Source organism: Cupressus sempervirens, chromosome 9, assembly GCF_028749045.1.
Source record: "Cupressus sempervirens isolate cs-2001-9-10 chromosome 9, ASM2874904v1, whole genome shotgun sequence".
NCBI classification, from domain to species: domain Eukaryota; kingdom Viridiplantae; phylum Streptophyta; class Pinopsida; order Cupressales; family Cupressaceae; genus Cupressus; species Cupressus sempervirens.
Window position 1 is genome coordinate 287,990,385 of NC_143126.1, and position 13,804 is coordinate 288,004,188.

Consider the following 13,804-nt stretch of genomic DNA (forward strand, 5'->3'; position numbering starts at 1 on the left):
TAAGGCAAAGTTAAACTCAAAATTAGATCAAATGAATAATAAGTTTGAAAGATAAAAAATAAAGAAAAGGAGATCAAAAGATCAAAATAGCAGTTTATGGAAAAGGCGGAATCGATAAATCAACCACTAGTTGTAATATTTCAATTGCCCTAGCTAGACGTGGGGAAAAAGTGTTACAGATTGGATGTGATCCCAAACATGATAGTACTTTTACTCTTACAGGATTTTTGATACCTACAATTATAGATACTTTGCAGTCCAATGAAACATTGAGATTTTGGCCTCGCAAACTTACAAAATTTTTAATTTTGTGACTTTACATTTTATTTGACCTTTGATCATATGCTTGGGCATAACTTCTTAACTCCAAATTTTAACATTGTCGATCATATGCTTGTGTCTTCGCAACTCCATTTTGTGAGACTTCCAACCAGTTGAATTCTCACATCTTCATATCTTATTCATCTTAAGCTTCTCAAAGATATGAAATTTGTAACTTGAGGTCTTCATTTTGGGACTCTCCCAAACTTACAAAGTCCTCCAAAATTTGCAACATGTCACTACCTTCTTCCTATAGTTTGGGTGCTCAAAATTATGTCTTTGGTTTTTGAACTAGCTAGCCAAGTGGGCCCCTTAATGTGTGTAATGTGTATCAAAAGGGCATAACCTTTTAGACAAGTTAATATTGTGCCTTTTCACATAAAAAGACTCAAAATTTCAATAACCTAGTGAATGTGGGACTAAAAGATGTGGATTCTTCTACAAATCTATTTGCCTTCAACCTACATAGACTGGGGATGTCATGCCCCTAACAGTTCTGCATCTATTACCTCGGACTTTGAGATTAGTTTAATTTATTGGATGGTTTGATACTTTTTTTGAAACATTTTTTTTGTAGAAATTATTTCATTTTCGGCATCATTATGTCATTTTATTTATGCACTATGAGAAGTCAGATGTTTCTAAGATCTGATTCTCAAAATAAATGTGACATTTTAGATTCAAAAATCCTGTAGTATAAGAATGGTTTTCACATAGGGCAATTCAGTTTTGTTTTAAAAATTCATTTGGATCGGTTTTAGTTTCATTACTTTTGGTCTTTTCTAGACTTATGATTATGTGGCATTAAATTTTATCAATACCAAGAATCTTATGTTTGCCAGTTTTCCTTTCGTATGTATATATATATATATATATATATATAATTGTTGGTATATTTGTGTGCTTGTGTTTATATTTATACAAGTTATAAATTGTATATATATATATATTGTATAGCTGTAATATTAATATCAACTAGGATTAATATTAATATTAATATTAACATTAATATAAATATTAATATTAACATTAATACCAAATGTTATGCTAAACTAAAGTCAGTACCTATGCTAACCTTATGCATTTGACTAAGACTAAATTTGAACTAAAACTTACCTAAGTTTTTACTTGTGTGGCCGCTAGTCTTACTAAATATAGCCTTGTTATGGACTTGGCTTATGGTGGCAATATTATGGGAATTTATGGTGGGCAACTTCATCGATTTTTGAAATGGGTATTGCATTCACCATGTGTTGGAAAACTAAGAGAATAAGTTGTTAGAGATTAGCTCGCAGTAATGAGCATTGATTACATGGTTAATCAATCATTTTGGCTTGGAGTTAGTTGGTTTTTGAGTTCAGTCCGCCATTGATGAGCTCTAGTGGGGGTTTCATTGAAACTTTTTTGAACAAGTTTCTCTGCGCTTATAATGGGGATTCTGGTGACCATGAGGATGATTTTTGATTCTCACTCCAGCTCTATAAATCCTCACAAATTCATATTCCTCATTTTGCTATCTTTTCGTGGTTGCATTTTCTCTATTTATGTGGTTGAGAGGGTTTCATTGGTGCCAAGGCATGGAGAGTTGGAGGCTTGGGATTTGAGTTGGTAGTTGAGGGTTCTCTAGGCAGTTTCTCCTTGATTATTATTTCACATTTGCACAAGCAAGGGACTTTTCTTTAACTCAATCCTTTTTCTTTTGTAATGTTTCATTTTTCAATTAATGAATATCATATTCGTTGTGGCTTTGTGGAAAATTTGACACCCAACTTTGTGAGTATGCCAAATTTGGTGTGTTCATCACCAAACTCGGTATAAACCTGGAATCGGGTGTGAAAATTTATATACCCTGTTCTTTGTGTTGCAATGAATTTATAATATATATATGGGTTATAGCGAAAACTTAATTCTGTGCGGAATAGATTAAGGGAAAAGGGTTTGATGTTTCTCACAAAACATAAATGTGGATTTGGTTTATCAAAACAGTCGCTTTCATTATGGTATCGATTATTTTATTTAGAGAGTCATGTAGAACAGAGGATGATCGCTGAGTTGAAAAGTGGACTTTAAAAAAGTTTCATTGTTATAATTTTGTTTAGTTTTGGAATTAAATAGTTTTAGAAAACCAAAACTAATGTGCATGATGGTTATCGATTATTCATACCATAACTTAGTAAGATCCATGGTAGCTGTTAACTTACTGTTAGTCTTAAAGCATCATTTTCAAACAAGAATATCTTGTAGGCTATAGGAGATTTGGGAACTTTTAGATTCAACTATTTTTATGGCTACAGTTATTGTATTCGATGGGGGATCTGTAGTTCATTTTAGGTACAAGGATATTTGAATATGATATCAGACAACACTAGATTTCTTTGTCATTGACTTTTTGAAAATTAGTTACTATTAAGAGTAGTAAAATTTTAGTTATCAGTAAGCTATTTGTTTCATTTAGTAAAAAGATTATTTATATAAATATATCTATTTTAACTTTGACTTTAGATTAATAAGGTTATATATATATATATATATATATATATATATATATATATATATATATATATATATATATATATATATATATATGTATCAGTAAGTATGTATTTCCTTATGAATAGATTGTTAGAATTAAAATATATGTTTACATTCATAAGGTTAACGTGGCTACTTGTTTCCAGAAATGGGAATTGCTTGATTCTGGTATTTAGATTTTAGTAAAAATTATTGTCTTGCTAAACAGTTTAAACGTTAAGAATATAGTAAATGTGTTTATTAATGGTTTGATTACTTATGAAAAATTAAAATAAACAAAGCTATTTTTGATACTTTTAAATATGGGTTGCTTTTGGAAAATTACAATTATGGTTTTGTTTGGTATTCTGATTATTGATTACATTTCGAAAGAATTGGAAGTTTGGCGACAACTGATATTTTCTGGTTGCTAATTCAATTGTTAAATTGAAGCAATAGAAATAATTTATTAGTTGAAATTGAATAAATAAAACTTCAAGTTTTCTTCTATTTTCTAAAACTAGAATTACGTGTGTATTAGATTATGCAAGTGTGATCCTTTAGATTGGGTGGCTGTCATAAAGCGAGTAACTTGTGGCGATAGAATTAATTTTTCGGATGCCCTCCGACACTAGTCTAGATCCTTATGGGAAAGTTTATGACAGTTATTTAATCAAGTGGTAATATCTAAAACTCATGGGTTGGGTTACATATAATAAGATAAGAACTTTATGGATTCACCTTACATATAGAATCCTACGAAAGGATGAATGTAGATTCTTATGTTGACACCCATGAAACTACTAGATCATTACCTTGACATATTCTATGTGAGTTTATTTCTATATATTTGTTTGTACGAAATTATGTAGTTGCTATCAAAACTAGTTTTGAAAAGAAAAATAGAAATTTTTGATAAACCTTTATTTGGATACATGTATTTCATGATGTTTTATTATCAAACATGCAGGTTTATTGAAGAACTCATCAACTTATTTAGTGTTACTAAGCCCTGTTTGTGTTTTTTTTGGTTGTGTTTTTTGTTTTGATATAAAGTCCGATATAGGATTTTTATATGGACTTGGAAGTAGGAAATTTTGCCTAATCATTGAAGGCTGATTGTAGTTTGATTAATGGTTACAAACAACTCAAAAAAATGAATTATGATCAGTATCAACCTAAAAGTTTTGTATTATTGATTGTAGTTAAAATGAGGGTATATTATATATACTCAGATGTAATGATCAGTAATGATTTAATGTTTTTGTAGTTCATTTCTATACCAGATTGTCAAAGCCATTATGTAATGGTTATATGACATGAAGTTAAAAAAAAAAACAAATTGTACGGGTTTTATCTTTGTATCTTTGTATGGTATTATTATTTCTTCTGTGTCTTTTCTATTGGTTATGGTTAGGGTGTTACATTTGGTATCAGAGCCTAGTTTAAACACTCGAGACTCGATGTTTTGAAATAGGGTTTCATTATGCTTCCTAGGAAGATTTTAATTATTTCTTTTATTATAGGAATTATAGTATGCCTCCTATTACTCGAGGGAGACAGGGACGAGCTATCCCTAATGCTGAAGCTGATGTAGGCAGTGGCAGAGGAGGACGTAGAGGCCGCAGTCATGGTAGAGGTAGAGGTCAGGCTCATCAAGAGATGCTTGATGATGAAATTCATCATGTTGAAGAGCAAGGGGGATTTCAAGCTGAAATTCTTCAGCAAATTCTTGAACGATTGGATGGGATTGAAGCTAGGAATAATATTCCTAGTGGGGGAACAAATGCTCAAAATTTGCAAATTCCCAAAGCCAATCAGGCTATAGTAGAAAATCCTATTATCAGGACTCAACTTAAAGACCTATCTAATCTTAAAGGTCCATATTTTAATGGAACAAAAGCTAGTAATGAAGTAGAAGCTTGGCTTATAAACATCGAAAGATGTTTTATTCAACATGATTATCATACTAATGTGAAAGTTTGTTGGAATGCAATGCAGTTAAGGTCTTTTGCATCTATATGGTAGAAAATGGAATTAGAACACCTTGGAATTCATATTTCTCAAGTCAGTTGGGAATTGTTCTTAGAGAGATTTCGGGAAAGGTTCATGTCTAAGTATTGGTAGCAATCTAGGTCTAAGGAATTCTTTAACATTGCACAAGGTAATTCTTTAGTGGAAATGTATGAAAGATAGTTCTTTCAGTTAAAGAAGTATTCTAGTTGGAATGAAGGTGATAGACCTTTGGTGCAACATTTTATCAGAGGATTAGATCCTAGGATTGGTGAGGAAGTGAGAACTTTCAAACCAAAAACTGTTAAAGAAGCTGTTGATCAGGCTAAACTTACTGAAATGAAATCTGGTTATTCTATCAAAAGCATTGCTAAACCACCAGTTCCTAGCAGCAAAGAGAGTCAAAAACCTTTCACGGATGATTCTAAGGCAGCACCTAGTAGCTTTGTTAGTAAATCTCAAAAGAGAAAGTTTTCTAAATTTTCCAAACCAAACAAGAGTTTTAAGGTCCCTAATTTACCTAAATCTTTTAAGCCTATTGAAAGTGTGAAGTAGAGTTTTGTACCGCCACAAGCAACTTCCTCATGGGATAAGAGCACCAAAAGAGGAGCAGCATTTTGGCATTGTGGGAAATTGGGTCATTTACAATGGAAATGTCCTCTTCGAGGCAATAATCAAGGTAGGTCTAAAGCATCGATTTCTAAAGCTAGTATTGGTGATTTAGGAAGGAACCACTGTATATTTGCTACTGTGGACCATAATCAAGTAGAACATCAGAACACAGTGATTGAGACCAAAGCTAATTTTCAAGGTACAAAAATTTCCATTTTATTTGACTCAAGTGCCACTAATTATTTCATTTTTTCCAATTTGGTTAATCATTGCGATATTCCTGTGAGAAAGGTTGAGTTGGTATGGCAAGTTGAGTTGGCTTCTGGGTCTAAGGTAGAAGCTGGATTGTTTGTTGTAGGTTGTGAATTGCAACTTAAGGCTTTTACCACTATAGTTAACCTCAGAGTTATTCCTTTAGGAACCTACGACATTGTTTTAGGAACGGATTGGTTGGATCAACATTAGGCTATTATTGATTGTTATAAAAAGGTTATTAGATGTATTGACGATAATGGAGCAAACAAATTCATAACAGGGGTTAAGAGGCCTATCTGTATTAGGTCTTTATTTGCCAAACAACTGCTTAGGTGTATGCGAAAAGGTTGCAAACTATTTGCTATTTTGGTTAATGATTTTTCTGAACCTATGGCAAATCAAACCAATTTAGACCATCCTTTGTTGAAGGAATTTTATGATGTTTTTGTAACAAAGATTCCAGGTATTCTTCCCAAGATAGATATAGACTTTAGGATTGATCTTATTCTAGGAACTTAACGAATCTCTAAAACTCCTCATTGCATGATAGCACAAGAATTGGTGGAACTTAAGGTTCAACTTGAAGAACTTCTTGAGAAGGGGCTGATTAGACCTAGTGTCTCTCCTTGGGGTGCACCTGTTATCTTCGTTAAGAAGAAAGATGGATCACTTATACTGTGTATTGATTATAGATAGTTAAATAAGGTTACTATCAAGAATAGGTATCCATTGCCTAGAATTGATGATTTATTTGATCAAGTGCAGGGTGCTAAAGTATTTTCTAAAATTGATCTTAAATCTGGTTACCATCGACTAAGAATTCAAGAAGCTGATATCCATAAAATAGCATTTTGTACTAGGTATGGGCATTAAAAATTCATTTTTGTACCTTTTGGTTTAACAAACGTGCCATCAATTTTTATGAGTCTAATGTAGGGAGTTTTTAGAACTTTCCTAGATAGATTTTTAGTTGTCTTTCTAGATGATATTTTAGTTTTTTCTAACTCCTCGGAGGAGCATGAACATCATCTAAAACAAGTTTTTGAATGTCTCTGAAAGAGTAATATGTATGCTAATCCTAAAAAGTGTGAATTTTTCAAAACAAATATAAGTTATCTTGGACACATTATAACAAGTGATGGTATAGCTGTTGATCCAGCAAAAATTAGAACAATTGTAGAGTGGCCTGCACCTACAACTGTGTCTAAAGTAAGAAGTTTTATGGGTTTAGCTAGTTATTATAGAAGATTTGTAGCTAATTTCTTGAAAATAGCTCATCCTATTACCTCTCTTCAGAAAAAAGGTAACAGGTTTATCTGGTCAGATAAATGTGAAGAAGCTTTTCAACATCTTGAAGAATGTTTGATTAGTGCACCTGTGTTAGATGTGCCTGATTCTGGTAAAAAATTTGTGGTTTGCACAGATGCTTCTTTAGATGGGCGGGGAGAAATTTTAATGTAGGAAGGCAGGGTTATTGCTTATGAGTCTAGGAAACTCAAGGATCATGAGATTAATTATCCTACTCACGATTTAGAACTGGCAGCAGTAATGCATACATTGACTAAATGGTGACATTTTCTCCTTGGATAGCATTTTGATTTACATACTGATCATAGAAGTCTTCAATATATATTTACACAACCCACTCTGAATGCACGACAATGCAGATGGATGGAATTTTTGTGTGAATATAATTTTGAAGTAAAATATGTGCAGGTTAAAGAGAATAAGGTGGCTGATGCACTTATCAGACGGCATCATGAACTCTCTTCTTTAACTCTCACAATTGATTTGAAGGAGAGAATTTTGCAAAATTTGATTGCTGATCCTTGGTTTTTAGATGTCAAATCTATATTAGATAGTGGTAGCACTTTGGAAGGTAGGTACGAAGGATACTCTATCAACTCTGATGGATTATTAATCTTCAGATATAGAATCTACATTCCTATAGTTGGAGAGTTACAAAATTTGGTTATGATTGAAGCTCATAAAGCACCCTATTCAGCACATCCTGGTGTTAAGAAAATGAATGTTGATCTTAAAAAACATTATTATTGGCTAGGTATGAAGAGAGATATTGCAAATTTTGTGGCTAGATGTCTAGAATGTCAAAGGGTGAAAGCTGAACATCAGCATCCTACTGGTTTACTTCAGTCACACAATGTACCTAAATGGAAATGGGATACCATCTCCATTGATTTCATAGTGGGATTACCATTATCAGCTAGATGACATGATTCAATCATGGTTGTTGTTGACAGGTTAACCAAAGTTGCACATTTTATACATGTAAGATCTTCTTATAATGTTGCTTCTGTAGCATGAATTTTATGGAATAGGTTGTAAGACTGCATGGGATTCCAAAAAAGATCATATCTAATAGGGACCCAATTTTCACATCTTCACTTTGGAGGTCTATCCAATGTGAACTTGGTACTCAACTAAATTTTAGTTCTATATATCATCCTGAGACTGACAGACAAACTGAGCGTGTGAATCAAATTCTTGAAGACATGCTCAAGATGTATGTCATGGATAGACAGAACAAATGGGAAGAATTCTTGTACTTAGTTGAGTTTTCTTATAATAACGGTTATCACAGCTCTATAGGTATGTCTCCTTTTCAAGCTTTATATGGAAGGCCTTGTAGAACACCTTTGAGTTGGGATAATCTAGAAGAAAAACTTCTCCTAGGGCCTGACATGCTCCAAGATCTAGAACAACAAGTGAGACGAATCAGGGAACATCTTACTACAACATAGGATAGACAGAAAAAGTATGCAGATTTGCATAGGATTAAGCATCAGTTTGTGGTTGGGGACAAAGTATTTCTAAGGGTCAGACCTCGAAAAAGTCCTATTAGATATGGTAAAGGTTCCAAATTGTCTCCACATTTTGTGGGAACATTTGAAATCTTGGAACGAGTTGGTCTAGTTGCCTACAGACGTGCTTTGCCTCCCTGTCTATCTCAAATCCATGATGTTTTTCATGTGTTTGTATTAAGGAAATACATACCTGATATCACTCATATTCTTAATTGGAATGCATTATAGGTAGAGGGTGACCAATTGATGATGGAACCAGTGCAAATCATCCAACGCAGAGAGCTAAATCTCAAAGGTTGCAAGGTGGAGTAGGTAAAGGTATTATGGGATCATAATGATGATACCTCTGCAACTTGGGAAGATGCAAGGACAATGAAAGCTTCTCATCCTCATTTGTTTTTAGGCTTCTAGAAGTAAGCCTAAGTTGGTGGGAAAGGGTGTCATGCCCCTAATAGTTATGCATCTATTACCTCAGAATCTGAGATTAGTTTAATTTATTGGATGGTTTGGTACTTGTTTTGAAACATTGTTTTTGTAGAAACCATTTCATTTCCAGCATCATTATGTTGTTTTATTTATGCACTATGAGAAGTCAGATGTTTCTAAGATCTAATTCTCAGAATAAATGTGACATTTCAGATTTAGAAATCCTGCAATATAAGAATGGTTTTCAGATAAGGCAATTCAATTTTGTTTTAAAAATTCATTTGGATCGGTTTCAGTTTCATTACTTTTGGTCTTTTCCAAACTTATGATTATGTGGCATTAAATTTTATCAGTACCAAGAATCTTATGTTTGCTAGTTTTCTTTTAGTATATATATATACATATATATTTATATATTTATAACATTGTATAAATGTATTTATAAATATAAATATAAGTGCATAAGTATTAAATAATTATATATATATATATATATATATATATATATATGTATATATATATATGTATATATATATATATGTATATATTAGTATATATTTATGTATATATAGATATGTATATGTAATTGTTGGTATATTTGTGTGCTTGTGTTTATATTTATACAAGTTATAAATTGTATGTATATATATACTGTATAGCTGTAATCTTAATATCAACTAGGATTAATATTAATATTAATATTAACATTAATATAAATATTAATATTAACATTAATACCAAATGTTATGCTAAACTAAAGTCAGTACCTATGCTAACCTTATGCATTCGACTAAGACTAAATTTGAACTAAAACTTACCTAAGTTTTTACTTGCGTGGCCACTAGTCTTACTAAATATAGTGTTGTTATGGACTTGGCTTATGGCGGCAAAATTATGGAAATTTATGGTGGGCAGTTTCATCGATTTCTGAAATGGGTACTGCATTCACCATGTGTTGGAAAACTGAGAGAATAAGTTGTTAGAGATTAGCTCACAGTAATGAGCATTGATTACATGGTTAATTGGTCATTTTGGCTTGGAGTTAGTTGGTTTTTGAGTTCAATCCACCATTGATGAAATCTAGTGGGGGTTTCATGGAAACTCTGTTGAACGAGTTTCTCTGCACTTATTATGGGGATTCTAGTGACCATGAGCATGATTTTCGATTCTCACTCTAGCTCTATAAATCCTCACAAATTCATATTCCTCATTCTTCTATCTTTTAGTGGTTGCATTTTCTCTATTTTTGTGGTTGAGAGGGTTTCATTGGTGCCAAAGCATAGAGAGTTGGAGGCTTGGGATGCAAGTTGGTAGTTGAGGGTTCTCTAGGCAGTTTCTCCTTGATTATCATTCCACATTTGCATAGGCAGGGGGCTTTTCTTTAACTCAATCACTTTTCTTTTGTAATGTTTCATTTTTTAATTAATGAATATCGTATTCGTTGTGGCTTTGTGCAAAATTTGACACCCAACTCTATGAGTATGCCGAATTTGGTGTGTTCATCACCAAACACGGTATAAACCTAGAATCGGGTGTGAAAATTTATATACCTATTCTTTGTGTTGCAATGAATTTATAATATATATATGGGTTATAGCGAAAACTTAATTCTGTGCTGAATAGATTAAGAGAAAAGGGTTTGATGTTTCTCACAAAACATAAATGTGGATTTGGTTTATCAAAATAGTTGCTTTCATTATGGTATCAGTTATTTTATTTAGAGAGTCATGTAGAACAGAGGATGATTGCTGTGTTGAATAGTGGACTTTAAACAAGTTTCATTGTTATAATTTTGTTTAGTTTTGGAATTAAATAGTTTTAGAAAACCAAAATTGATGCGCATGATGGTTATCGATTGTTCATACCATAACTTAGTAAGATCCATGGTAGCTGTTAACTTACTGTTAGTCTTAAAGCATCATTTTCAAACAAGAATATCTTGTAGGCTATAGGAGATTTGGGAACTTTTAGATTCAACTATTTTTATGGCTACAGTTATTGTATTCGATGGGGGATCTGTAGTTCATTTTAGGTACAAGGATATTTGAATATGATATCAGACAACACTAGATTTCTTTGTCATTGACTTTTTGAAAATTAGTTACTATTAAGAGTAGTAAAATTTTAGTTATCAGTAAGCTATTTGTTTCATTTAGTAAAAAGATTATTTATATAAATATATCTATTTTAACTTTGACTTTAGATTAATAAGGTTATATATATATATATATATATATATATATATATATATATATATATATATATATATATATATATATATATATATATATATATATATATATATATATATATATATATATATATATATATATGTATGTATGTATGTATTAAAATATATGTATCAGTAAGTATGTATTTCCTTATGAATAGATTGTTAGAATTAAAATATATGTTTACATTCATAAGGTTAACGTGGCTACTTGTTTCCAGAAATGGGAATTGCTTGATTCTGGTATTTAGATTTTAGTAAAAATTATTGTCTTGCTAAACAGTTTAAACGTTAAGAATATAGTAAATGTGTTTATTAATGGTTTGATTACTTATGAAAAATTAAAATAAACAAAGCTATTTTTGATACTTTTAAATATGGGTTGCTTTTGGAAAATTACAATTATGGTTTTGTTTGGTATTCTGATTATTGATTACATTTCGAAAGAATTGGAAGTTTGGCGACAACTGATATTTTCTGGTTGCTAATTCAATTGTTAAATTGAAGCAATAGAAATAATTTATTAGTTGAAATTGAATAAATAAAACTTCAAGTTTTCTTCTATTTTCTAAAACTAGAATTACGTGTGTATTAGATTATGCAAGTGTGATCCTTTAGATTGGGTGGCTGTCATAAAGCGAGTAACTTGTGGCGATAGAATTAATTTTTCGGATGCCCTCCGACACTAGTCTAGATCCTTATGGGAAAGTTTATGACAGTTATTTAATCAAGTGGTAATATCTAAAACTCATGGGTTGGGTTACATATAATAAGATAAGAACTTTATGGATTCACCTTACATATAGAATCCTACGAAAGGATGAATGTAGATTCTTATGTTGACACCCATGAAACTACTAGATCATTACCTTGACATATTCTATGTGAGTTTATTTCTATATATTTGTTTGTACGAAATTATGTAGTTGCTATCAAAACTAGTTTTGAAAAGAAAAATAGAAATTTTTGATAAACCTTTATTTGGATACATGTATTTCATGATGTTTTATTATCAAACATGCAGGTTTATTGAAGAACTCATCAACTTATTTAGTGTTACTAAGCCCTGTTTGTGTTTTTTTTGGTTGTGTTTTTTGTTTTGATATAAAGTCCGATATAGGATTTTTATATGGACTTGGAAGTAGGAAATTTTGCCTAATCATTGAAGGCTGATTGTAGTTTGATTAATGGTTACAAACAACTCAAAAAAATGAATTATGATCAGTATCAACCTAAAAGTTTTGTATTATTGATTGTAGTTAAAATGAGGGTATATTATATATACTCAGATGTAATGATCAGTAATGATTTAATGTTTTTGTAGTTCATTTCTATACCAGATTGTCAAAGCCATTATGTAATGGTTATATGACATGAAGTTAAAAAAAAAAACAAATTGTACGGGTTTTATCTTTGTATCTTTGTATGGTATTATTATTTCTTCTGTGTCTTTTCTATTGGTTATGGTTAGGGTGTTACATTTGGTATCAGAGCCTAGTTTAAACACTCGAGACTCGATGTTTTGAAATAGGGTTTCATTATGCTTCCTAGGAAGATTTTAATTATTTCTTTTATTATAGGAATTATAGTATGCCTCCTATTACTCGAGGGAGACAGGGACGAGCTATCCCTAATGCTGAAGCTGATGTAGGCAGTGGCAGAGGAGGACGTAGAGGCCGCAGTCATGGTAGAGGTAGAGGTCAGGCTCATCAAGAGATGCTTGATGATGAAATTCATCATGTTGAAGAGCAAGGGGGATTTCAAGCTGAAATTCTTCAGCAAATTCTTGAACGATTGGATGGGATTGAAGCTAGGAATAATATTCCTAGTGGGGGAACAAATGCTCAAAATTTGCAAATTCCCAAAGCCAATCAGGCTATAGTAGAAAATCCTATTATCAGGACTCAACTTAAAGACCTATCTAATCTTAAAGGTCCATATTTTAATGGAACGAAAGCTAGTAATGAAGTAGAAGCTTGGCTTATAAACATCGAAAGATGTTTTATTCAACATGATTATCATACTAATGTGAAAGTTTGTTGGAATGCAATGCAGTTAAGGTCTTTTGCATCTATATGGTAGAAAATGGAATTAGAACACCTTGGAATTCATATTTCTCAAGTCAGTTGGGAATTGTTCTTAGAGAGATTTCGGGAAAGGTTCATGTCTAAGTATTGGTAGCAATCTAGGTCTAAGGAATTCTTTAACATTGCACAAGGTAATTCTTTAGTGGAAATGTATGAAAGATAGTTCTTTCAGTTAAAGAAGTATTCTAGTTGGAATGAAGGTGATAGACCTTTGGTGCAACATTTTATCAGAGGATTAGATCCTAGGATTGGTGAGGAAGTGAGAACTTTCAAACCAAAAACTGTTAAAGAAGCTGTTGATCAGGCTAAACTTACTGAAATGAAATCTGGTTATTCTATCAAAAGCATTGCTAAACCACCAGTTCCTAGCAGCAAAGAGAGTCAAAAACCTTTCACGGATGATTCTAAGGCAGCACCTAGTAGCTTTGTTAGTAAATCTCAAAAGAGAAAGTTTTCTAAATTTTCCAAACCAAACAAGAGTTTTAAGGTCCCTAATTTACCTAAATCTTTTAAGCCTATTGAAA